This window comes from Stegodyphus dumicola, chromosome X1, assembly GCF_044657685.1.
Source record: "Stegodyphus dumicola isolate Sdum_Otavi_A_Nest chromosome X1, ASM4465768v1".
NCBI classification, from domain to species: domain Eukaryota; kingdom Metazoa; phylum Arthropoda; class Arachnida; order Araneae; family Eresidae; genus Stegodyphus; species Stegodyphus dumicola.
In genome coordinates, this window is record NC_140780.1 from 259,116,888 (window position 1) to 259,144,857 (window position 27,970).

The 27,970-nt window shown below is 34.2% G+C and overlaps 1 protein-coding gene and 1 non-coding gene across 2 annotated transcripts in view; both read right to left on the reverse strand.

Annotated features, from left to right (window-relative positions):
• Window positions 1–27,970, reverse strand: part of LOC118187953 (uncharacterized) — a 562,718-nt gene that overhangs the window by 415,930 nt on the left and 118,818 nt on the right. The gene's annotated exons all lie outside the window — the stretch shown is intronic.
• On the reverse strand, window positions 14,936–15,008 carry TRNAS-CGA (transfer RNA serine (anticodon CGA)). Its single transcript has one exon. It is a non-coding gene; the product is annotated as a tRNA-Ser (tRNA).

Below are 27,970 nucleotides of genomic sequence, written 5' to 3' on the forward strand. Positions count from 1 at the left end.
AAAACGAAAATAAACAAAAGGGTTAAACTCTTTCTAAAGAGACATTTATTTTTACAGATAACAGGGGGAGGAAATTTATGTCTAGGAAAAACCTTCTTAAATTGCATACTTATAATTTACCTAAAATATATTTTCTTCTATCGCACATGCTGATTTCAGTCATTATTTTTTTATAATATGTATTTGTTAAGAACATTTTTGTTCCTTCCAGGTATATTCTATATTGTTTGTACATGAAATTATCTGTTAGCTTTCCCAATTTCCTTAAAACAAATTTTTAAATTAAAATAACCACTAATTGATTTAATTCATTTTTATCAAGAAAGTCATTAATACACTTATAATAAAAACCTAAAGCTTATTGATGCGATAATTGCTTCGAATGTGTTTTTAATTACTCTTACATCTAAGCATTTTCTTGTTTAAAAGGTTTTCGTTTAAAAAGAGATTTACGTTAAAAAAAATAGCAGTCCTCTAGTAACAGCTTTGATGATTACCACTGATATGGAAAGTTTCGTATTGAAAAACTGATTTATTTTCAAGGTTATTAGTTGTGCAATATCTACACAGCACTGTAATAGCAATGGTCAACAAAATACGACATGTTTGTCCTTCACAAACTGGGATTTTATAAGCCTGAAAATAATGTTTCGAAGAGTTTTGGTCGTTTGCACATCCAAATTGTAACTTATATTTAAAAAAAAATTAAAAGCATTTACATTATTTATCACTCATATTAACTTTTATTTCTCTGCAACACTTTAATACTTTTGCTACTTGCTGCCCTATTTTATTCAGCTGACATCGTAACCATTTTAACAAAGATATTTCTTCTAGAAAGAAACATTTCATGAAACTTAAGAGCAAATACTAACTGCAGACATAATTTACAGACTCACTTTATTCAAAATAAACGTGAATAATAATTTAAATAACATTTGCTCCATTTATTTATGTTCTATGTTTAAATATAATATTCTTATATGTTACGTTATATGTTTGAATATATGTTTGCATAAAAATAGAAATACATGCAATTTCAAAATAGAAACAGTATAAAAAAAGTAATATTGTTACGAAATGTACAGGCACGGTAAGATAGCTTCCCCGCAAAGCAGGTTTAGGGTTGCCATATGGCAAGGGAAGGCAGGGTTGCCATATTTGGTGATAAATCGCCCATTTGGCGACAAAATTGGGGATATCCCATGGACGGATGGAGAACCTTCTGGAACGAATTCTTACCGGTTTAGCCCAGAATGTTCTCGAACACTAACCGAAAGCTATGTAAACCCTCCTGGTCCGCAGTCAGTGAGTGTGTCTCGTCTAGCGAGTTAGTCCGTGCGGAGTCGATCGAGTTGACAGCCGGCCAGTGAGTGCCTAGTGGGTCGTCGAGTGCACCGAGGGAGTCTCTTAGTGTATCGCGGTTAGTGCATCGTCGAGAGAGCGTGTTGAGCTCTAGGAACGACTGAACCGAAGAGTCGGGAGCTGTGCTCATGTGTCGTCGAGTGCATTGCGAGTTGTAGCGTGGAGAGTCTCGAGAGTACGTGGAGTTCCGAGAACGACCAAGCAGAGTCGGGAGCTGTACTCTAGTGCTTTGCCGTGAAGCTGTCTCCACCGTGATAGCCTGATAACCTGGAGGCTGTGTCGCTGATCGTGTCATCGTGTTTATAGTAGTTCATCGACGACTGTAAACGTGTTTCGGAGCTGTCCTGACAACACTGGCCAATAAAGTGTGTTTCGATACTTCATCAAGTAGTGTCGTCGTTATTCGCTCCAAATCCATACGAACTCCGTACGAATGTGAAGGAAGAACCATCCGGTTACTGGTGGAGCTAATCACGCCTAAGAATGAAACATAAATTCTTAAAAACAGATTAGCTGTTTATAAAAACACACAGTTGGAAATAGTTAGCTTAGCTTCCTCGAAATTAACTTTTCAGTAATCGGAAAAAAAATCCGCCAAAAATGTCGAGTCTAGAGAAATTAATTTATTTTATAATAAATCTAACTGACGTAATTTATAATGTGCTCCTTTGTACATTTATATTACAGCTTTGAATTTTATAAATTTTTTATGGTACTTTTAAAATGTCTTACATATTTTAATATTTTTTTGCTATTGTTGTATTTGATGTAAGATGCGTCTAACGCCGTATATTATGTGCCTTGCTATAGAACAAACGTTCGCGAAACGCTTAATATTGAATTAAAAATAACACAAATATAAGAAACACTTAAATATTCTTCTCAAGTGTCTTAAATGAATTAATGTATTTACAAAATCCATATGATATGAATTTGATATATATATATATATATATATATTCATACTTTACATCCAAGTTACTTTAAAGCACAATTTTCGGAATTAAACTTCCTACATATGGGTTTCCTCTTTTTTGATACTTCTACTAAATTTATATTAGGAGATAATATAATCAATATTTCTTTAGTAAATAAATTATTACCTTACTTTGCACCTATTGCGCAAGTATTCGAAAAACATTTTTTCGAACTAAGTGAATTTTAGATCATTCAACATATATATATATAAATTTTTTTATAAATATAAAGTTTAAAAAGAGAATGGTTTAGTGGTTCGCTGTACTTGAAAATTCAAACCTGTAATGTTTTCTTGCAGTATGTAAGTACTCAAGTGTTTTTTCAGTCACAGAATTCTACAATGTCAATACAACATACACAGGTTATTTTATAACTCGGATTTAAATCTGGCTGCAGCTCCAGAGTTTTATGAGGAAGCAGGTGTTCTAAAAACAAGCTAAGAGACTGCAAATTAATATCCGACTCCCCAAACTGCATTTATTCTTAATTTGCCTTTTGTTATTTCTAAACCCTTTCCGCAGTTTAAGTAATGAAAACTATAAAATCTGTTCTATACTGTATGAGGATTTTTCACCAAAGAATAGCCACATTTTAAACATGTTTCATAATTCTTAATATTAACGTTTTAGTAGCTAGGAAAGAGAAAACAAAAAATCACACTCTGGCGGAAGCTATAAAACCCAAATCTATGCAACTCTAATGACCGAAGGAGCTACAGTACATAGTGCAGTTTCCCATAACTCCATCCATCACTTCCATCTGACATTACTACTAAAGTTCTCGGCTTTTAAAATAAATTGTTTCTTGCAGATGACATTTCGGACGCAAAATTTTGCGATAAAAATATTCTGTCGTTCATAAAAATAAACCTCGCGCTACTCATGAGATAACGAAAGAGCTCACATTATAGCAGAAACTGTCAAAGAAGCTCGTGTCACGGGTCATACTAGAGAATATATTGGAAAGAGTGGTCAATAATGTTTTCATTGGTTTAATTTCCTTGTCAGACAGTAACTCGGTAATAGCTTATGACGCTTATATTTGCAAGGACCTCTAACTTCGTCCATTCTTGTTCGATATCGTTTGATGGAAATATGACCTCAACTGATACCTTTGTTCAACTCAGAATGAAGAGGATCGCCAATATACAGCTTTTCCTTTCATTTTGAACATAAAATGTAATTGCTGTCTTTCAACACCATCTCAGAAACTAAACTTTTCAATCTTTATTTTTGCATTATTAAACAGTTTCCTTCTTCCACTTGACACTGCTCTGTCTTTCCTGATTTCAAAACACAGAACTCATTCCGCACGTTAATTCAAAATGGCTCAGACAGAAAGCGAGATGTTGCTTGGCGCATAGCGTGTTATTTTAAAAATACAAGGGAGCAGCATCAAAATGTTAACTTCTTTCTTGAATACTTATAATGCTGAGAAAAAGGACTGGTGGTGTCGTAAATATAGCTGTTTATTTTTCAGTGATCAGCAGATAACAACTTTCTCTGTTCTAGATAAATCAGATGTGGACAAATGGTTAAAACGTTTTGTTTTCATTTTGTTAAATATAGATTACATATTCAGGAGAATATAATTCCCCAATTAAATTAATAAATATCACTAATTTTCATGCATTTTGTTAATTAAAAGTTTTAATTCTATAAAGGAAATTATACCCATATACTATATTTCCTGTTAAGTTTTTATTAACTAAACCGTGAAACACCTATTTCTTCCTTTTGTAAGATTCTTCGGAGGTCTTCAAAAAGTCAAAATAACGAAACCATATGGCGAATTGTTCCCACTTTTGTAGAAAACTTTAAAAATTTTTAATTTGTCTTTCAGAATGAGCATAACATTCTCTTTAAGTCTTATCCTGACCACAGTCAGAGGAGAAAAAGTAAAAGAAAAGCGAAATTCCAACACTTTTCAGAATTTCATCCCTCTTCCAGATTACCAAATAACACACTATACAGTGAAAATATAGATAAATACTTAACTGTAATCCAACATGAAAGAGATGCAGAGTAATTATTGAGCTTAAATCAATGCCAGTGGTGAGACTGGGACAAAGCAGTATGCCCTGTCTTCGTAAAATTAAAGTAGAAGCTCACCAGAGAGGGAGAATAGTAAAACATTTTTATTAGTACATTATATTGGGTGACGGAGCTTAAAAAAGACTGTTTATTAGCTCTCATTGTATCCAGCGTATTCTGCGCTGTGTACATTTAGCAAACCACAGAATTCTTACTGTGTTTTGTTGTTATGCAGCTATTCATTTAAATGATGTTGTTTAGACAATATAAAAAATCTGATGTATATCCCACATGTACTTATACGGCCTATTAAATATTAAAAATGTTTTCTGCACTTCATTTAAACTTATTTTCCAGAATTATTCTTACTTAATTAAACGATTTCCCAAAGCAAGTTGAAAACAATATCAAAAACTGCAGATTTTTAAATTGAATATCTCAGTCGATTCTGATCGTACGGGAGTTAAGCTTTTTTTAATTTTATTTTTTCATAACGAGAATAAAAACCTTCCCAAATATTATAGATTTGTATTCTAAGTAATAGGTTTTTCTCAATATTCGTTCTCCCGTTGGGAGACCGCATTAAAAGTTAGGTTTCATCATTTGCCCAAAATTAATTATTTTTGACATTGCAAAGACACGAAAATTTTCGCCATTTAAAAACACTTCTATAAACTGCAAGCATATTGTGAAAATAAAGGGCGGGTAATGATTTTAAGCCGAGTGAAAGATATATATATATATATACAGAAGCATAAAAAGAGGCTAAAAATTAAAAACAAAATTTTTTATACCCGTCCTGCGCAATAGCTGCAGAACTGAAGTAAATTAAATTTAGAGCATCTGAAGTTAAAAGTAAACTGGAGTTAAAGCAAGGCATTTTCTCAACAATATTGATAACTGCAACCGTGAATAGGAGGTTCAATATCAAATAACTAAACAAATCAAAATTAAAATAAGAATTCATAGTAGAACAAACTCGAAAGGAAAAATATATAAGATTATAAAAATATAAAAATTAATCTTCTTTCACTGAAATTCGAATTTAGAACTCATCAAGGGAAAATGAATTAAAGCATGATAAAAGTCGATTAATATGTTTCGAAAACGTGTTTCACTCTCCTGGTTCATTTGATATAAAAAAGGGAAAATAGAATCAATTAAATTTTTATTTAAAACATTAAAGTTCATATAAAACCGAAAAATCGAGAATGTATCAAAATTTTCCATTCACGCCTTCGAAACACTTGGAAAAAAGAATTTAAAAAAAATCATTGTGCCAAATTGACATTAAAAAAACAGATAACTTTACATTATGTAAAACAATCATTCGAAAATACAAATTGGCCTAAAACCATTATATACAAATTCGAAATTCAAAAGCAATTACAAATAAAGATCAAAACAAATATACTATAAACTAAACTGGTCATTAAACAACACTAAAAAAAAAGGGTGGCCTCCGATTATGCTAAATAAAACTTTTAACTGAAAAAAAAAAAAAAAAAAAAAAAAAAAACGAAAAACTTTTCATGGAGATTTCTTTAAATAATGAAATCTAATCTGACCATTGAACAGCTAAAAACAGAAAACCCATTAGAAAAAAAAAAAAAAAGCAAACTTTTGAAATCTTAAGGTGACCATCGAAACGAAAATTGACTGAATTCTTCAAACAACCAAACTGTGTTCCTTGTCGAATTCAAAGCTGTTCTGGAGAAGCAAAAAATTGTAGTGCTTGGAAAAAGTATGCGATAAGTTCCCAATCGCAGAATTAAGTGTTTAAACAGGTGTTCAAATTTCCCTATCCTCTAAATTTTGTTTGTGTGCGGAGTGTCAAACATTGGGTGCGGTCTGTAAAAATTATAACCTACGAGGAAGATGATCTTCTTCTCCAAAATGGCGGCGTAAGAAATATCTAAAAGATGCTGTCTTCTGTAAAATCTTAAAAGCTAAAATAATACTGGCTCAAAGTTGCGGAAAAGGAAAAATATATGTTATAAAAGATAGAAATCTTCACGTAATCGGGGTACAATACGTCTTTGAAGCCCCATTTATTTCAGTAAAAGCTAGAAGAATTGCCAGTTATTAAATTTACAAAATAGTAAAAAGATAGTATATATAATAATTGAAAAGAAAAGTAACTAGATCCTGTACCTTTTACATTAAATTTCTTATCGTAGTCATCCAACTATTACCTCTAATTAAGGTTTAAGTAATAATTATCATATTGCTTTAGGTGAGAAATTTTTAAAAAGTAGTTAATACCAGCTTACTTTAAAGTTATAGAAATTCTGAATGGATGTGTTTCATTCTCTAAGAGAATTTTGATTAAGTTAGTGATTTCTTCTTGTATGTATTCGACATTGTTGCAAATATTTTTATTCTAAGGAGTTGCGTATGTATGGCATTAAGTATTACGAATACGAATGTTGTACTTGAGGTAACTGTTCTTGGAACTGAAATTCCTCGGTGAAAGGCTACAAATTACAGATCGCTGAACTTGTGTTAGTTCCCATCCGGATACCGTTAATTTACTTAAAAAAAGCATTATTAAATGCAATGTAGTTATTTAAAAAACGTTTTAAATATAACTGGCCTTCTTTTTTGGGAATAATTTGTGGAAATAAATTTCGTAGAGTTAAAAGAGTGTCAAAGACTTCTTGCAACGGAAGAGCCATGTATACATTGTCAAAGTCTCAACAAAAAATATTTATAATCTTTAAAGTGCCAAGCGCTTTTAGAATCGTTTTGTTATTACTTACTATCCAGATGAAATTGTGCAACTTTAATAGAGAAATTTTTAAAATATTGTTACGAATTTGGTATTTAAAAAAGCTAATGTTAGTTCAATTATAAATTAAATGGTTTTATTTCTCGCGCAGTGCAGCGCGTGACGAATATTAAAAGAAAGCTAAGCCGGAAAAATTAAAAATACAAGAGCGCGTGCGTTAAATAAATAAATATCTCTTTTTGATTTCGAGAAAGTACTGGAAAATTCTAGCGCGTGATTTTAAAATCTTATAAAAGGAGGAAAACATCTCAGTTTGTAGTAGTTGCTTAGTTTGTTGTTGTTTAGAAAACTGCCGTTGTTGATTATAGCGAATTCGCGGATTAGCGTTCTTTAGCTGTTTTGAATTACGTTCTATTGTACATTTAAGTAGTTAAAAGATAACTACTGTGAGATATTGTGATACTGCATGATAATTTGAGAAATTTTAAGCATTTCTGTTGTGATAATAATAAATTTTTGTTCATTTTTCATCGGACTTGTGCATTCATTTCATAACGAACCCGTACGCACACAACAATTTTTGGTGTCAGAAGTGGGATTTGAATGCCAATAACAAGAGCGATGGAAGAGCAATTAAGGCATTTAATATCAGCCTTTGCCTCATTTAAAGAAGAAATGAAATTGGGCCAGGAATCCCTCAAGGAAGAAATGAAAGCGGCACAGGAACAAATGAAGTTGGGCCAGGAATCCGTTAAAGGAGAAATGAAATTGGGCCAGGAATCCGTTAAGGAAGAGATGAAATCTCTTAAAAATGAGATGAAAGCAGGTCAGGACGAAATGAAAAGAGAAATTACCTGCGTAATAGAAAATAAATTTGAGGCTATGGAAGGCAGAATAGACGCGGTTGAAACTAAAGTTGGACAAATAGAAGAAAGAGTTTCTTCGGTAAAAGAACAAGTAGAAGAAAGAATTTCTTCTGTAAAAGAACATATAGAAGAGAGAGTTTCTGCCGTCGAACAACAAATTGATGATAGGGTTTCTGCTGCCGTCGCCAAAGAAGTTGACAGCCTAAAGAAGTGCATAGCGACGGTAGGAAACAATTCTGAAGGTTTCAAATTTTTATCGATGCCTGCTCGTTCCGTTCTGAAACTATCTACATATGATGGGAAGACCTCCTGGCAGGTGTATAGGACACAATTTTCTATCGTTGCGGATGCGAATGGATGGGATTCCCAAGCTAAGGCCTGTCATCTCGCCGCTTCTCTAAGAGCCGACGCAGCGGATATCCTTCAGACTCTTCCCGAAAACAAAAGGTTAGATTTCGAAGCTCTGTCCGGCGCCTTGGAGTTGCGCTTTGGGGAGAAGTGTTTAAAGGACTACAGCAGGCTTCAATTAAAATCCCGTCAACAGAAGCCCACCGAATCACTCCAGGAACTCGCCACGGATGTTGAAAGGCTGTCCCACCTCGCATTTACGGAGTGCCCGAGAGAAACGAGGGAAATTCTGTCGCTGCAATATTTCATCGATGGCATCCGGGACCCTGAAATACAGAAAGCACTGCGAATGGCAGATGTAAAGGATGTAAAAAGCGCTCTGTTGTACGCCGTGAAATTGGAGGCAGCCCAGCAAGCAACTCTTAGGGATCGCTACCCAGTCAGAGCTGTGCGAATCCACGACCCAGGGGACCAATTGATGGCTCGTTTAGATGATTTATCCAGACAAGTCGATGCTTTGATACGGAGTAGCAGTGAGAACAAAGTGGCTGTAAGATGTTGGAGATGTGGTTCTGAAGGTCACCTACGACGGCATTGCAGAACACCCCAGGGCACGGATAATGAAACGGATGAGTTGACAAGACCAGTGAATGCTTTAAGACAAAACCGACCCTAAAGTGCTGGAATTGCGGTGTTGAAGGTCACCTACGAAGGAACTGCAGAACTCCCCAGAGCACGGAAAATAAGGCATACGATTTAAACAGACAATTAAATGCCACGGGAAGGAAAAGGACTGACAAGAAACCAAAGTGCTGGAACTGTGGAGCTGAAGGCCACGTACGAAAGAATTGCAGAACACCCCAGGGTACGAAAATTGAGACAATTTCTGAGCAACGACGCAGGAAACAAATTAATGACCATATCAAGGAACGGAGGTTGCCAGATAATGAAAAACCCTGTTTTAAAGCGCTTAAGATCTCTATAGTGAGTGGCAACAATAACGGACTGTCCATCAATGGGAATATCGATGGAGTTCCTTGCAATATGATCATTGACACGGGAGCTAATGTTACCATCATTAGGAAAGATTTAGCTGAACAGTTTAAAGATAAACTTATTTGGACGCCATCCTGTGTTACCCTTCAGACTGCGTCTGGTGACAAGATCGACATAATTGGGAAGTTAAACGTAAACATCACGTTTGGAAGTGCCGCCTACCATCACACGGCATATGTGGCGGATATTACAGATCCATGCATACTCGGATTGGACTTTTTAAGGAAATACAATTTTTCCTTAGATTTCAAAAACAATAAGCTGCTTTCAGCATCTGATGGCATGACTATCCATCCTCAAAAGGGATCCTCGCCTGGAAATGTCGACGCCTTGTCCGAAAGATCGAGCTCGGGAAGCTGCCGAAATCATACCAGGGTCGAAAAGAAACTCAAGACTACCAGCTATTCTCCATCCCAGAAGCTCTTCTGTCGAGACCTTCGTCTGCCTTGTGACCGCCTGTTTAGTCGCCCTACGGATGCGCCTTCATCGCCTGAGGAACACATCCAAGACGCCCAGGCCCGGTTTGAGGGGATGCACCGTTCTGCACGAAAGCGAGTCAACTTGGCGACGGAGAAAATGAAGACCAGATGCGACACAAGAGCTACTAGACAGAGATCCAACAAAGGAGACAAGGTGTGGTTGTGGAACCCGATTCAACGAAAAGGACTGAGTCCTAAATTACAGTCACCTTCGGATGGTCCATATACAGTGCTGAACACGAATGACGTCGTGGTTCGGATCCGTGAGTCTTCGAACTCTTACGACAGGTCAGCTCATTACTATGGCCATAGTACGTAATGTAAATAATTGTAAATAGTATCAGACCATGGTCCTTTTTGTTTATAAATGTGTATTTGATTTGTATTTAGTATTTGATTTGCATTCAGTATTTGATTTGTATTTAGTATTTGTTTTGTATTTAGTATTTCATAGCATTTGATTAAGTTAGTTATTGCATTTATTGTTTATATTGTTTGATATTGTAATGTAATGTTTATGCCTCAGTTGCATTTATGCCACAGTTGTAAGTTTAGCTTCCTGTCCAGGGATTGTACTGCCCGGGACGTGCAGTCCTTAGGAAGGGGGCAGTGTTACGAATTTGGTATTTAAAAAAGCTAATGTTAGTTCAATTATAAATTAAATGGTTTTATTTCTCGCGCAGTGCAGCGCGTGACGAATATTAAAAGAAAGCTAAGCCGGAAAAATTAAAAATACAAGAGCGCGTGCGTTAAATAAATAAATATCTCTTTTTGATTTCGAGAAAGTACTGGAAAATTCTAGCGCGTGATTTTAAAATCTTATAAAAGGAGGAAAACATCTCAGTTTGTAGTAGTTGCTTAGTTTGTTGTTGTTTAGAAAACTGCCGTTGTTGATTATAGCGAATTCGCGGATTAGCGTTCTTTAGCTGTTTTGAATTACGTTCTATTGTACATTTAAGTAGTTAAAAGATAACTACTGTGAGATATTGTGATACTGCATGATAATTTGAGAAATTTTAAGCATTTCTGTTGTGATAATAATAAATTTTTGTTCATTTTTCATCGGACTTGTGCATTCATTTCATAACGAACCCGTACGCACACAACAATTTTTGGTGTCAGAAGTGGGATTTGAATGCCAATAACAAGAGCGATGGAAGAGCAATTAAGGCATTTAATATCAGCCTTTGCCTCATTTAAAGAAGAAATGAAATTGGGCCAGGAATCCCTCAAGGAAGAAATGAAAGCGGCACAGGAACAAATGAAGTTGGGCCAGGAATCCGTTAAAGGAGAAATGAAATTGGGCCAGGAATCCGTTAAGGAAGAGATGAAATCTCTTAAAAATGAGATGAAAGCAGGTCAGGACGAAATGAAAAGAGAAATTACCTGCGTAATAGAAAATAAATTTGAGGCTATGGAAGGCAGAATAGACGCGGTTGAAACTAAAGTTGGACAAATAGAAGAAAGAGTTTCTTCGGTAAAAGAACAAGTAGAAGAAAGAATTTCTTCTGTAAAAGAACATATAGAAGAGAGAGTTTCTGCCGTCGAACAACAAATTGATGATAGGGTTTCTGCTGCCGTCGCCAAAGAAGTTGACAGCCTAAAGAAGTGCATAGCGACGGTAGGAAACAATTCTGAAGGTTTCAAATTTTTATCGATGCCTGCTCGTTCCGTTCTGAAACTATCTACATATGATGGGAAGACCTCCTGGCAGGTGTATAGGACACAATTTTCTATCGTTGCGGATGCGAATGGATGGGATTCCCAAGCTAAGGCCTGTCATCTCGCCGCTTCTCTAAGAGCCGACGCAGCGGATATCCTTCAGACTCTTCCCGAAAACAAAAGGTTAGATTTCGAAGCTCTGTCCGGCGCCTTGGAGTTGCGCTTTGGGGAGAAGTGTTTAAAGGACTACAGCAGGCTTCAATTAAAATCCCGTCAACAGAAGCCCACCGAATCACTCCAGGAACTCGCCACGGATGTTGAAAGGCTGTCCCACCTCGCATTTACGGAGTGCCCGAGAGAAACGAGGGAAATTCTGTCGCTGCAATATTTCATCGATGGCATCCGGGACCCTGAAATACAGAAAGCACTGCGAATGGCAGATGTAAAGGATGTAAAAAGCGCTCTGTTGTACGCCGTGAAATTGGAGGCAGCCCAGCAAGCAACTCTTAGGGATCGCTACCCAGTCAGAGCTGTGCGAATCCACGACCCAGGGGACCAATTGATGGCTCGTTTAGATGATTTATCCAGACAAGTCGATGCTTTGATACGGAGTAGCAGTGAGAACAAAGTGGCTGTAAGATGTTGGAGATGTGGTTCTGAAGGTCACCTACGACGGCATTGCAGAACACCCCAGGGCACGGATAATGAAACGGATGAGTTGACAAGACCAGTGAATGCTTTAAGACAAAACCGACCCTAAAGTGCTGGAATTGCGGTGTTGAAGGTCACCTACGAAGGAACTGCAGAACTCCCCAGAGCACGGAAAATAAGGCATACGATTTAAACAGACAATTAAATGCCACGGGAAGGAAAAGGACTGACAAGAAACCAAAGTGCTGGAACTGTGGAGCTGAAGGCCACGTACGAAAGAATTGCAGAACACCCCAGGGTACGAAAATTGAGACAATTTCTGAGCAACGACGCAGGAAACAAATTAATGACCATATCAAGGAACGGAGGTTGCCAGATAATGAAAAACCCTGTTTTAAAGCGCTTAAGATCTCTATAGTGAGTGGCAACAATAACGGACTGTCCATCAATGGGAATATCGATGGAGTTCCTTGCAATATGATCATTGACACGGGAGCTAATGTTACCATCATTAGGAAAGATTTAGCTGAACAGTTTAAAGATAAACTTATTTGGACGCCATCCTGTGTTACCCTTCAGACTGCGTCTGGTGACAAGATCGACATAATTGGGAAGTTAAACGTAAACATCACGTTTGGAAGTGCCGCCTACCATCACACGGCATATGTGGCGGATATTACAGATCCATGCATACTCGGATTGGACTTTTTAAGGAAATACAATTTTTCCTTAGATTTCAAAAACAATAAGCTGCTTTCAGCATCTGATGGCATGACTATCCATCCTCAAAAGGGATCCTCGCCTGGAAATGTCGACGCCTTGTCCGAAAGATCGAGCTCGGGAAGCTGCCGAAATCATACCAGGGTCGAAAAGAAACTCAAGACTACCAGCTATTCTCCATCCCAGAAGCTCTTCTGTCGAGACCTTCGTCTGCCTTGTGACCGCCTGTTTAGTCGCCCTACGGATGCGCCTTCATCGCCTGAGGAACACATCCAAGACGCCCAGGCCCGGTTTGAGGGGATGCACCGTTCTGCACGAAAGCGAGTCAACTTGGCGACGGAGAAAATGAAGACCAGATGCGACACAAGAGCTACTAGACAGAGATCCAACAAAGGAGACAAGGTGTGGTTGTGGAACCCGATTCAACGAAAAGGACTGAGTCCTAAATTACAGTCACCTTCGGATGGTCCATATACAGTGCTGAACACGAATGACGTCGTGGTTCGGATCCGTGAGTCTTCGAACTCTTACGACAGGTCAGCTCATTACTATGGCCATAGTACGTAATGTAAATAATTGTAAATAGTATCAGACCATGGTCCTTTTTGTTTATAAATGTGTATTTGATTTGTATTTAGTATTTGATTTGCATTCAGTATTTGATTTGTATTTAGTATTTGTTTTGTATTTAGTATTTCATAGCATTTGATTAAGTTAGTTATTGCATTTATTGTTTATATTGTTTGATATTGTAATGTAATGTTTATGCCTCAGTTGCATTTATGCCACAGTTGTAAGTTTAGCTTCCTGTCCAGGGATTGTACTGCCCGGGACGTGCAGTCCTTAGGAAGGGGGCAGTGTTACGAATTTGGTATTTAAAAAAGCTAATGTTAGTTCAATTATAAATTAAATGGTTTTATTTCTCGCGCAGTGCAGCGCGTGACGAATATTAAAAGAAAGCTAAGCCGGAAAAATTAAAAATACAAGAGCGCGTGCGTTAAATAAATAAATATCTCTTTTTGATTTCGAGAAAGTACTGGAAAATTCTAGCGCGTGATTTTAAAATCTTATAAAAGGAGGAAAACATCTCAGTTTGTAGTAGTTGCTTAGTTTGTTGTTGTTTAGAAAACTGCCGTTGTTGATTATAGCGAATTCGCGGATTAGCGTTCTTTAGCTGTTTTGAATTACGTTCTATTGTACATTTAAGTAGTTAAAAGATAACTACTGTGAGATATTGTGATACTGCATGATAATTTGAGAAATTTTAAGCATTTCTGTTGTGATAATAATAAATTTTTGTTCATTTTTCATCGGACTTGTGCATTCATTTCATAACGAACCCGTACGCACACAACAATATTTTAGTAAAACTGTAGTTGGTCTATTTTTTTCATATAATTTCTGGTCGTGCTAACTATAAATCGAAATTTGATTGGCGCTTTGTGAAATTTAGGCAATGCATAAGGGTTGGAAAATCTGTTGTAAAATATATTGGTAGTAATTTGAGGTCTTCCATGAGCTGCAGTGAAACTTCTTTGCAGGATATCCGCCGTAGTTTTAATTTTATGATAGGTAACTGTGCTATGGAGTTCTTTTTTAATCAGATTATAGTAGAAAGGCATTTCAAATGATATTAAACTTGTTACAGGTTTTGTCTATTATCGTAATGGTGAGAATACACAAGAACAAAAAAAAAAAAAAAAGGAAGGTACACAAGGCTAATCATTTCTGAGTTATGCAGGAGACATACACACCTACTTACGTACGTTTTGGAGAAAACAGTCATTTATTCTGTTATTACGTACAAAAAAAATCATCCAAATAAATTCGGGACAGAATTGTAAATGTTTGATTAGTTGCCATCGTATTCGTTCCCATCTGTAAGTGCACATCTACATCGCAACAGACAAAAATGCTTTCAGAACGTACCACCGGGCTTCCAGCATTACTTTCTGTTGTGTCACGTGACCTTTGCTGCGCTTTCGTGTCCTAACCTTGTAGAGACATCAGGTTATTTCGAAGCAAGGGGATGGGGAAAATGAGCAATGCCCTCGCCGGGACTCGAACCACGGAGCTCTCAAATTCGCGTCGAGTGTGCTGACCACTACACCACGAAGGCATGCTAAGAAGGAGGGCGAAATACCTTATATACTCTGCCTTTTAAAGAGCAAATGGAGTTTAGGGGGGCCCAATCGCCAAATCCTGGCAGTGGAGATCATTATCCGCCACCTTTTTAGTTCGGGCACTACTGTAGAGACATTAGGTATTTTTAAAAGCAGGAAAGATGAAAAATGAGCAATGCCCTTGATGGGACTCAAACCAATGAAATCTCGAATTCGCGTCAAGCGTACTGACTACTACACCCCAAAGGTATGCTAAGAAAGCGGGAGAAATACCTTATAACATGTTTAATATATTGTAAGATGGAAGAAATTTATCTGCCACCCAGTCTCCTCTAAGACATATTTAAAATATCCCGAGCTCCTTGCGAAAACTTCCACTACGAAATTAGATTAAATATAAATAATTGTGAAGATTTCACTATCTGGCTAAGAGAATTGGAAAGAAATGCAAATGTATGCTTCGAAAATTCAACTATGTATACTTAAGAATCATGCTTTCTAGAGATATCTTCAGTATGTTTGCAGTCAGAATATTGTCTTCTAGTATCTCAGATGAATTTTCATTTGGTTAAGATGGAGAATTCCGAAGCTGACAGAAAAGAAACCGCATTTTACGAATTTTGTAAATATATACATAATTTTAGCGAAATCATATGTGAAATTCTTGTATTTTTTATATTTTAATATGAAAATCTAAAGAAGCGAAGTAATGCATAAATGGGTCTTTCGTTGCCGAAAACGAAAGAGTGACTTTGCCAAGAAATCTCGCAAAGTCACCAAACGTGGCGACATTTTGATACGGTCTCTGTAATGTATATTGCAACTGAATAATTAATTGATGATCTACGTAACTGTATCTGTATCTGGCCCTTACATGCTTCTAATAATTTTGAGAATTACTAGATATTTCTGGGTGGCCAGGGAAGAGCTATATAAAATGAGAGAAAGTATCAGTTTAGTAGTTGTTAGTTCAGAGCGACTTCGGAGTATTGAGAGCTTCGCCATTTAGATGTGCTTTGCACTGCATCGTGTTAAACGTTCTTGGTAGATTGAAGTGTAACTATTGATTGTAATCTGTGATATTGTGAGAGCTGTAGGAATAATTTTGGAAAGAGAGCTGTAGGAATAATTTTGGAAAGTTCCAGAACAGTGAAGTTTTTCTTTTAGTAAAATTAATTTTATCAAGCTATCATCAATTTAGTGTTCATTCACTCTGTTACGAACACGTATGCATGCAACGCACATATCTCTGAAATTAATTCAATAAAGAAATCACTCATTTTTGTTTTCAATTATCTATTTTATTCACAGAAAGTTCACCCTAAGAATAGATACATAAGATTCAATGGAGAAAACTACAAGGAGAGTTTTATTGAGCTTAAAAACATTCTAATAAGTAAGAGCTTTTTCATTCCTATTCCATCTAGTTTTTTGGAGCACCAAGAAAACAAATTCGAAGAAAATCTTACTGATGTTAATAACACATGAAAATTTATATAATTAAAGGCCTTTTTTCATTACACTAGTCAATCTGTTTCGTCGGAACTAACTGGGCGCAAAATAAGATAAAAATGTATATATCTAGTAGTGAATTTTCTTCTAATTCCCTTCAATTCTTTTAAAATATATGCAACCTATTTATGTTCTTCTAACACCACTTACATCTGCATACAGTTGCATACAGTTATATCTTAAACAGTACGAATTTGATGCGTATCTATTGTCAGTGTTTCCTGAAATTTAAATCCTGGAATAAAATTTTTATATAATAAATGATTTTGTTCTCAGATTATTTCTTTTAAAACAGATCTTCTTGGCTACCTCTTCCTTGATTAGCAAAAGAGAAGAAAATTATCACAAATTAAGATATTTAAGTTGTATAATAAGAGGCTTTATGGTGGTAGCTAAGTATAATAGAGAATAATACATGTTCTAATTTATAGCACATGAAATTAAACCAGGTAATACTACGGAACGGGATTTTGTTAGCAAGTATATTAAATATTATTTTAAACAAATTTCATAAATTTATCAGACAGATTCGATTATTCCTTACAAGTTTTCCGTGCCCTAGGTTTATTTTTCTTTGAAATCACATAAGCAGCCAAAAATACCAGCGACATAAGTTCCCTAAGTTAAATATAAATATTTGGAAACCTCTTTCTTACTAGACCCCTTACTTCCTCTTCTAGAAAGTAACGCTTCGATAAGCAATACTTACATCTTCCAGCTCAAATGCGCAACGCACGTCACTCCTCTTCCTTCGAACTTCAACCTTAACAGACAAGCTCGTATCTCTTTCCCTTCGCTGCAACAACAAAGTGCAAGATTGATTGATTGATTACTGCCAAAAGTCTTGCTTCGATCACACCAAGCAATCGTTTCTTTTCTTTTTGCTCTTACTTTCTCCAGTGCCTTCCTACAAATGTAATTTCCATTTTCCTGTATTTTTTATGCCCTTTAGATAAAATGCTTCCTATTAATCTTGCACTGCATGCTGGAAATTCTTGTTTTATGCCCTCTCTAACTCTTCGAGGTTTCAATCTCTGCTGAGATTTCATAGCTCTCAGATTTCATAAACAAGGATACATTCTTCGAGTAAAAGAAAACAGAAAAATTTGGAACTTACTGAACATTATACAGTGCCATAGATACTTTTGGTTAAATGAACGTTCCGTCTAACTTTTACGGCAAAAAGGCGGCCGAGCGGTAAAGTCGCTGAACACTGGTAGTTCGGTCCGAGGTTCGAATCCCGCGAACGGGCTGGCTGCATGGGCGTTTTCGTGGTTTTCCCCATGTGTAACGTGTATACGAGCCAGTTTCCCTTAGAAAGTCCTTCACGAAGGCATCCCTCCTCTTAGGCAGATAGCCCTCGAGGCTTTGCCATAATCACACACACACACACATTTACGGCAAAAAGTTGAGTTCATTTGGTATGACTGCTTCCTTAAATTACGCATTTTACAAATACGTTTTTTACATATCATCCGTTGCTATAAAACTGATTAATTGATAATAAACATTTCAAGAGATTAAAATGGACGATGATACTAAGATATACATCATATTTCTCAAGTAAATCACATGATTTCTGATAAATCTTGTAACGAATCTTAATTATAACAGTTGAAAGCTAAAAACTAATGTTATACATTTATGTAGGATATTACAAGCTCTTAAAAAAAACCAAGTTCTTCAACCGAAATTTTATAACATACTGTAGAAAATCATGGTACTAAAACGACTTTCATATGCTTCCGCAATGCAAACTTGATACATCATCCATACCAGTTAGGTTGGAAGTGCAAGAAATTATGCACAGTTACAAGTATTTAAGATTAGACGACTGTTTTGGGAAGTTAATTTCTATGCTTAAATAGAAAATGTAGGATGCAAAGAGGAGAGAATAAAAGCTTCATAATGATGCTCTTGTTGCGTTTCTGTCTTTATATTTATACTTTAAATTCATCTAAATTTTATTTCAAGAAATGAATGAAAGAAAACAAATTTGAGAAAATGAGTTGCAACATCTTTGCGCATCACTTTTACTTCTAGTTAAGGAATCCTTAAAACTGGATTTAAAAATAAAATTCAATATTATGACATCCTGGATTTAAAAGTAAAACATGAATGCACTTCATTTTCTTTAGATGCACAGGATTAATTAGCAATGAAACTAGCATAATTTCTAAATTAACCTTGAACTTGTCCGCAGTTTAACCTGGCCAACCTTTCACAAAATAAAAAAGGTAGCTCATCCTTAGGCAGCGTATAAACTATTATTCTGTCATGAGGTAAGTAATATATGGCGTTACAAACTATTTTAATAATTACAATAATCGTGCTAATGCTTACAAAAATTATCAGTTATGTGTATTATAAATCACACGAATTATACGCATCATAAATTATACGAATTGGGCATATTTTATTTACATTATTTAGCAATGCTATTGAAAATAAAATCAAGATATAAATTATTAAGAACAATGTATATAGCTCGTAAATTTAAAATCTTATGAAATTCTAAATGAAAAACACTTCTAGGACACCCATGCAGTCTAACAAATGAAACTTTTAACGCTTTGTAGAATAGCAACTCTCGCCAGGTTGTACGAATATTAAGCACTTTAGTAACATAACCGATACTTTAAAAAGGGAAAAAAAGACTAATCTATACATGTTTCTAACGTTAAAAAAGCAAAAATTAATTCCTAAAATATAAATTGAGGGGCCTAGTTTCTCTCATACATTTTTATGGATATTTTAGCGTTTTCCATTTTGAAATACAAAAAAGGTACAAAAAAGGGAACGAATGCCATTTTTAAAATCGTCATTTATAAAACAAAGCATTCATTTTCATACCTTCAGATTAGTTATAATACGTGAAATCTATACCAATCTCATCTTATTTTAAAGTCTGAGGAACTGAAGTTCTATTATTGTCACTTCACGGGAATAGGTATGAAAACAAAATTTATGAATATTATTACTTTAAAATGTAATGGATGCTATTATTTAACGACAGAATAGGTAGTTATTTTTATATTGTCAATTACATTTTATAGATGAGTGAATTACTCATGAATAAAGTTTATAATTGCGTTTTTTTCCGTCTGCTGAAAAACTCAAATTTAAAGTTCATGACGTCGCTTGAAATAGGTTAATTTCAGATCCTGTACATGTTGGATTCGGTAAGCATACTTCTTGAGAATGATACTGAGTGATCGTCATATAGCCCCTTAAGAAATGCCATTTCTGTGGGATTGCTCATCGCTACCTGCCGGGAAAATGTAACAATTCCAGCAATAATATTATTCTTCGTTATTTAAAAAATCTTATTCCATTCCATGCATTTTCCTGTAAACCGCATTGTTTTCAAATTATTAAAGTTTTACTTGACTGTTACTTCTAGGGCCCCCTGTATTGTCTATCTTCTGGCCTAGTTTCAAGATAAGAAGTTTGTTACTTTTTGAGAAATATTTACCTGCGTGTTGAAAAATTCTGCGCAAGAAACAGACGTGTATTTGCAATGGTACAGCAAAATTATCTGGGTGTTAAAAAATATTTGCTTTATATTAAAATATGTTTTAAGATCTCCTGAAGAAAGAACATAAGAATTCAAAACTTTTCAGACAAATTCATACTCTCAAATTCAAAACTTTTCAGACATCGGTCACGTCTTAATCTCTTTAAATGAATTCTATGGGTACTTCCTAATGATCTATATTTATATTTTATTTTAATGGTATCTACAAATGAAGTAATTAATAATAGTTATAACTCATGGAATTTATAATATATCTAGCTGATAAGTTTACAAACATCTGCATTAAAATTTAAGATTTATAAAATGCGTTTCTAATTATATATATTATGCACTTCAATCGCTTCATTTTTATGAATTTAATTTTCATGGAGGGAAGATTATTGAGAGTAATATATTTAGTGGTTTTGTTCTGTTTCATATATTTAAATGAAAAAGAACAATGTTATAAGAGAGTCCTATTATACGTAAATTTCTTGTCTTTTATTTTGAGAGCATCCCCATCTAATTCGCACTGCACCCATTGGTAGTGTAAGTATTAAATCTACCCTTAAGATAAAATTAAAATTTTATTTTTGAATTTTAGTTTATTTGAATTTTTTCTGCGATTCCCATGTTAAGAAACTTAAAAGAGAAATATGAAGTGCTCCAAAACATCGATTTATAATAAGAAATAAATAAAATTATACTACTTTATCAATAAAACAAACTATTTGTAAAATGTTTCACCCAAATAGTTACTAAATAAATCAATTACCATATAAAATATTAATTTAATGAACTTCATTATCAATGCTTCTATTTCCGTTTGTTTCTCACCAAAGCCTCTCTCAAATTACTGCGTTTTACTTATTAAAATACTAAAACATGTCTTCAAACACAGAAATTCATTGTGAGCGCTTTGTTTGCTTAGAAATTGCTCGGAATTTTGACTTTTCATTATTCAGCTGACGGTTTCTGCTGCGTGAAAACCTAAAGAGGAAAGAAGTAAATAAGAAATATGAAAAGAGAGAGAAAAACATGAATGCAAATAAATAAAGTAAAAGAACTCACGCGTTATTAAGCTCCCGCGAAAACTGCGACGATGTAAAAGCCAGAGCAGAATTGCTCGCTGGAGATGTTGTCTTTTCAGCAAGCAGAGCTTTTCTTGCTTGAGAGAGTTCAAATAATTTATCATGGACATTGCTTGTCCAATCCCCTAGGATGCAAAACTGTGCAAGGGGGGAGAATTTTGCTCAAAAGAAAAATGGTCTTCACAATACCAACGGTTAATATTCCCTTTCATGAAGCCCACAAATGAAATTGATTTTTGATTCGCAGAACTTTAGCAGATGTACTAACTTTTTTAAAAATATAAAATATTGGTTGTTTTTTCTTTGATTAAATTTTAGAAGAATGAAAACTTGATCATGTTTGTTTAAACACTTAAATACAGGGAATAATAAGTGTGTAATTAACCAAGAGCTTGACACGAGATTCATGCTTATTTATAATGTTAACCTTTGAAAAGACAGTGAAATTCGTACTTCTTTTTATAGTCTCTCGTTCTTTATTAGTTTGCTGACTGTTCAATATTTAATATTTGCAATCATAATGGGATTAAAATCATGCGTATGGTGAGAAAAATACAAATTTCTTTCATTAGACCACTGTCATGATCCATAATATAATTTTAAAATATAATCTGAAAGAAAATGAAAAGCCTAATAAAGCTACTGAACGAAATTCCTAATAAAGCTACTGAACGAAATTCCTAATAGTGTAAAAAGAGATAAAATCATTTTGGAGAATATCGCTATTAGTAGCGCTGAAGCTAAATGAGCTTTCAGCGTGTAAATCGCTCTGAAAAAAAAAAGCAAAATAAAATTCTTCATTGATGATACGTGAATTTTATTAAACGATTACTCAAAATGCTTTTCTGTCCTATAGCAAAAGGCAAAATCCTAACAATAACTCTTCACTTGATAATTGAAGTGTATAGCCTATATCGTAATGAGCTTAAATCCACCAAGAATATCCTATCAAGCAGTATCTCTATGCAACTATTTTTAATGCAGAATTTAAGACAGCATTTTTGAAGAAAACCAATTAAATAATAATGCCTAACAGGCGTAAACTTTACGTTCATTTACACCATTTCCATTTAAAATCACTGGAAACGGCCATAATATTTCATTATTTTTCTTTCAGTGCTTAATAGCTGGTAATATCCACATTCGTTTAGGCCTAGTGTAACTGTTCTGTGAAATTATAATTCTTCGGGTCATGTGTCTCTTTTCCATTGGGCATCTGAATTCTCTGACATCTGTCACAGTTTCGGTGCGAATTGTATTATGAATCAATAACTGTGTCCCTTCCCGCATTATTTATGAGATATAATATTAAACTACCTGATAATAAAAATAATCTTAACTTTCTCGTATCAGTGAAGCTTCTTATTCATTTAAGTTAACCAGGGTCTCTGCGCTTATCGTGGACCTCAAGCAGAAATAGCTCTGTCTTGTAATAACAACCCAATAGGTCGGAGGTAATTTCCTCATCAACTGTGAGGTCATTTATGCGGTATGTCACGTTCGTCGTCTCTTCGAATAATGTTCTATTCGGACTGAACTAATTTGCCTAGTCAACAGTGGTCATTTATAAGGCCCGTCTTTGATCCGATTCGTCGTTTTCAGGGTTAATGTTGTTCAGGTTAATTAATTTTATTGCCTATTAGATGTTATTGGCGTAGTGAGAGTTCGTAGTATTCAGAAACATTGCTGTAACGTTTCTTAAATATCTGTCAGGCTTCATTCTAGATACTGGAAGATCTGGCTAGTATTAACTGTTCTAAGAAAAAAACTTTTGTTAGAAACTGACACACAGTCAGCATTCGGTCTTAGATAAATCAGCGTGGAGTTTGAAGAAACTTACTTGCAAATTGATTTCCTAGACTCAATATGCAGCATTCAGTCTATTAAAAGTGCGTCACCATCAATACTGCGTTTGAGAGTAAGCGCAGATGTGCTTTGTTAGATAGATACACGTAAGAATTGGCTTTAGATTAATGTGATTGTGCATTTAGATATAAATTTATTTATGGCTTTCGATACAGATTTTGAAATAATTTTTTAAAAAATGATATTATATTTCCTAATAATTTCCATAAAAACGAACTCTTTAAACTGCCACTTAACATCTTTAAACTCTTGCTACCTTAAGTCAATTACCCCTTTTTATGACTACACACATTTCAATTATTAACAAAATAACTATGCAGAAGAATTCAAAAGGAAGAAAGAATTATTTTCTCATCTATCTATTGTGCACCTGTCACATCATTTTCTTTCTAAAAAATTTCCATTAATTTTTTTCTCTACTGGAAATGTATTTAAAAAACGGCAATACTTTCTTCTCAGTACTTACTAGAACTTTAACTATGAAGACGGCTTAGAATAATTTTTCCTTTAATATCATATAATTTAATTTAATACATTTTTTAAAAATCTCAATGTCTGGATGATAATTTCCTGTGACATTCACTATAAAAGAATTTTTGGCTCTTCTCAAAATTTAGAAAAACGTTTGCTGAAATTATTTTCGAGCTAAACACGCTTTTTAAAAGTGACCCAGCAATTAAAATATTTGTCATAGCCGACATGGAAGCGAAATGTTTAAACTAATTTAGTTCAAAGCTAATGCAACATAAAGTAAAAAAAATATATTTCCACTCAGTTCCTTCTTTTTATAAAGAATAAAATAAGATAAAGTACAGGAAGTTTAAAATCCATTCTGTGATGCATTCAACTCATGAATTTATAAAATAAAGAATACAAATTTATAAGGGTTTAATAGAAGGTTTAATATCGAATCCAAGATGCATTAAACTTTCCTTGAATTTCTAAAATAAAGAATATGAATTGTAAGTATCTCCATAACATTATTAGGTTGAGCTTCGCTGTTTATACTGTAAAAGGTAGCATCTGTTAGCATGTTCAAAAATAGCATTTTTTTAAGATTCATGCATTTTTATTTGAAATAGTCATTTTCGTATAAAACTAAAAATGTAAAAAATATTTTGTTTGCGATTATGACAGTAGGTTTACCTTTGTCAGTTGTACTAGTTTATTCTTGATGGAGGAGCTTCCAGGTTTAGTTTATTTTGGGTAAAAATATACGATGGAAGAAGGTAAAGAAAATTAAAATATACAAGAAACGGTGCAGAGCTTCACCAAATCTCAAAAAGATTTATAAACGATTGAAGTGTCCTTTTACCCACAAAATGGAGGCTACGCAGATCATAAAAATACTATTTTAAGTCACCAAGAGCGCGTTTTCCAGTTAGGTTAATTATTTGAATATGACAGAGCACTCGAGATCTACTCCTATAAGGAGAGGGACGCGGAAAGCTTTCTAAGGAAATGATGTCATTACAAATGGAAAAAACCACGAAAACCAATCATGCAACCCGCATTCCTAGTTTTTTCTGAAAAATGATAGAACAGGATTCCATTGCATTTTCAAATTATGTATGTCGTAATGTTTTCTTCAGCTAAATATTTGCATTTCGTTTAATGCTTAAAATAGTTCAATTTAAGATTTATGACATAATATTTTATCACTTTTACACAGTAGAACACGGGAAATCAAAATCTAATAGATGTTAATTTTTCATTATTTTTGTATAATACTTAAGATTAATTTAGATTATCTTTAGAATAATATGGAATTTCGTTAATTAAAATAATCTGCATTAACTTACAGCTTCTTTATTGTTTAGAGGCATTGAAGTTCAAAACTTCGAATTTCTTAAATTTAAGTGGGTTTTTTAATTAACTTCTTATGCTCATGAAATGTATGTTCACATTATCATTATTATTGAACCAACCAGATGTTTTGGAGTTAATACACATTTATTAATTTACGTCGTCTTCCGATTCCTTCCAACTCTTGAAACAATTTTATTCAAACCAAAAAAAGCGAATAAACTCTATCTAGTCCAATAATTACGTAATCAGAAATTAAGCGGAAATATTGAACTGGGATAAAAATATTTATAATTTAATTCTCATGTAATATATATTCATTTATTCAAAACGAATGAGAAAAAACGCAGGGTAAAACTTTAGAAAAGCAGTGAAAAAATACGAGCTAGATCTTTAAAAAAATTCTTTAAACAAAAGTGCACTTACTCAATTCTTAAAAAAATCACTGTGATGTAAAAAACTCGGACCTTGATTAAAAGAATTCTAAATTTCGGCAGTTAAAAAAAATCAATTAACTTATCTCCAAAATTAATTACTTGAGACTACTGTATAGCTATTTTAATCTGCACTACTTAATTTTTTAAACGCAGGAAAAATATTACTTTTAAATAAGTTAAAAAATATTTCTGACTTAAATATTTTTCTTTCCAAACAGTGAAAATGTCATAAACCTGTGTTTTGAAAATATTAGTTTATGTTTTAATCGTTTATGTTTGTTACTATTACATCCTACAAAATTTTAAATATTAGGAATTCCCTTGGGAAGCTTTATGTACATGAAGTCGTAGCTATAAATAATTAATCAATTTTACACTTTCTAAGAAATTTTACTTTCCATTTGACAATGGGCTCACCAGCGGCCGAGCGGTAAAGACGCTGAACACAGGCAGTTCGGTCCGAGGTTCGAATCCCGCGAACAGGCTGGCTGCATGGGTGTTTTCGTGGCTTTCCCCATGTGTAACGTGTATACGAACCAGTTTCCCTTAGAAAGTCCTCCACGAAGGCATCCCTCCTCTTAGGCAGATAGCCCTTGAGGCTTTGCCGTAATTAAATAACCTAACCTAACCATTTGACAATGCATTTATTTTAATGAGGAGCATTTAGATATTAAGAATAATTTAAATAAGAATGCTTATTTAAACAAGACAACAGTTGAGTAATGTTTATTTAAACAAGATTTATGAAACAAGACTTATATCGTTTCCAGAATTATTAATAAGATAAGACTTAGTTTTCTTAAAATCTATCACTCATTCTCCTATTACTCATCGGCCCACCAGCGGCCGAGCGGTAAAGTCGCTGAACACTGGTAGTTCGGTCCGAGGTTCGAATCCCGCGAACGGGCTGGCTGCATGGGCGTTTTCGTGGTTTTCCCCATGTGTAACGTGTATACGAGCCAGTTTCCCTTAGAAAGTCCTCCACGAAAGGCATCCCTCCCCTTAGGCAGATAGCCCTCGTGTGCTTTGCCATAGTTAAATACACCAATGTACACACCTATTACTCATCTGTATTTAGGTGTACTTTTATTTGTGAAATGTTTACGCATAAAATTCAAAACCACTGCGAATGAATCAATTAGGATACAAGTATTCTTATTCAATCACTTACAAAACATTCCTAACTCGATCAGTATCATTACTCTAACTCAATCAGCAATGAATTAGAAGAAGAGGGGGAAAACACTGCAGTTTTATTACTAAAAAATAACACAAGGGTTTAGTGAAGCTATATTTTCCTGTAAGTCTAGACACTTTAAATTCTATGTATGTCATCTGAAAACAGTGCTTTACTTTAGTTGGGAGGGGGCGGAGTGAGACAAAGTGTTGATGGCTTAAAGACGGCTTGTTTCGTTAAAAATTAAAACGAATGATGCTTGCTCATTTTTCACAAAATAATTTTATTTGAAATGTAATTAATGTAAAAGAAATATGAAAATTTCAACTTTCTACTTAAGCTACAAAATATAATAATAATACGCGTCTCTTACCTCAAAAATCATTAAAAGCAATTACTTCAATTATCACTTTTTAGCTAAAACAGTTGATTGCAATGCTGACTTTACTAGACTGACAAACTTTTCAGAAGATGAACAATATTATATGGCGTTTTAAATACATCACCACAATAACAGCAGCAATAGATAGCTACGAGTTTATTATAGTAGCATAGTTTAATTTTTCTGATTATTTAATTAGATAATTAGTTACTTAAACTACGCTTAATTGAACTAATTAATAAATTAAACACTTATGAGATTTACCTCTCCCAATTGTTTATCTCATCGCAAATGATAAAAGAGAAAATCATCTGCAAAATTCCTATTACTGCTTTCTAAATGTTAACTTTTCATAACAAATTTGTATTGACTTCATAATAGGAAATGCTAAAATCTGTGTTTTTTATTATGATAGGAAATGCTAAAACAGTCGCGAATTTGCGTAAAACACGTGAGTTTTTTCCACAACTTTTTTTTTTACTCATTACGTACACACCTATTATAAGTTTGTAAGCTGCGTAAGCTGTCGGATAGTTCGTTTTTTCTTTCAAACTCATACAAGTCTCTAATTGTTTCCTCAGTCCGTTATTTAATTTTCCATACGCAATTCAAACCCGCCTATTTTAGAAATTCGCGGCACAAAAAATTCCTCTTTTTGTAATATAAAGTGCATTTCAGAATGCATTTTCAAATAAAATATTACACATGTTTGTCACTTGCTGCATTTGCGCGGATTATAAATGAATAATCTACTATATCCCACACAAAATGCAAAACGAAATTCGCGAATATTAGAATTCACCACGCAACATAATTTGATAGAAATTAAATACAATTTGAAGGCTGATGAACGTACTTAATTTTAAATCCTATAGTTAGATCAAATCAGAAGACACAAACTTTTCATTTATCAAAATCCGCACTTCTGAAACTGCGTGCAAGTCACGCGATTTCTTACTAAAAACGAAAAAAAAAGAAAGTTTTTCAATCCATTACTTAGCAACGGTACATGTGACGTGAAGCTTTTTCCGGAAATCTATTCTCCCTAAACAGATAATCTTTAATGATCATTGCTTTTTCGAAAAACTTTAGCTAGTTGCTCAAAGTTCGCTAGCGTTTCTTGAAAACAACTTTCAATTAAGCAATAAAAATAGATATTTTTTATTATGT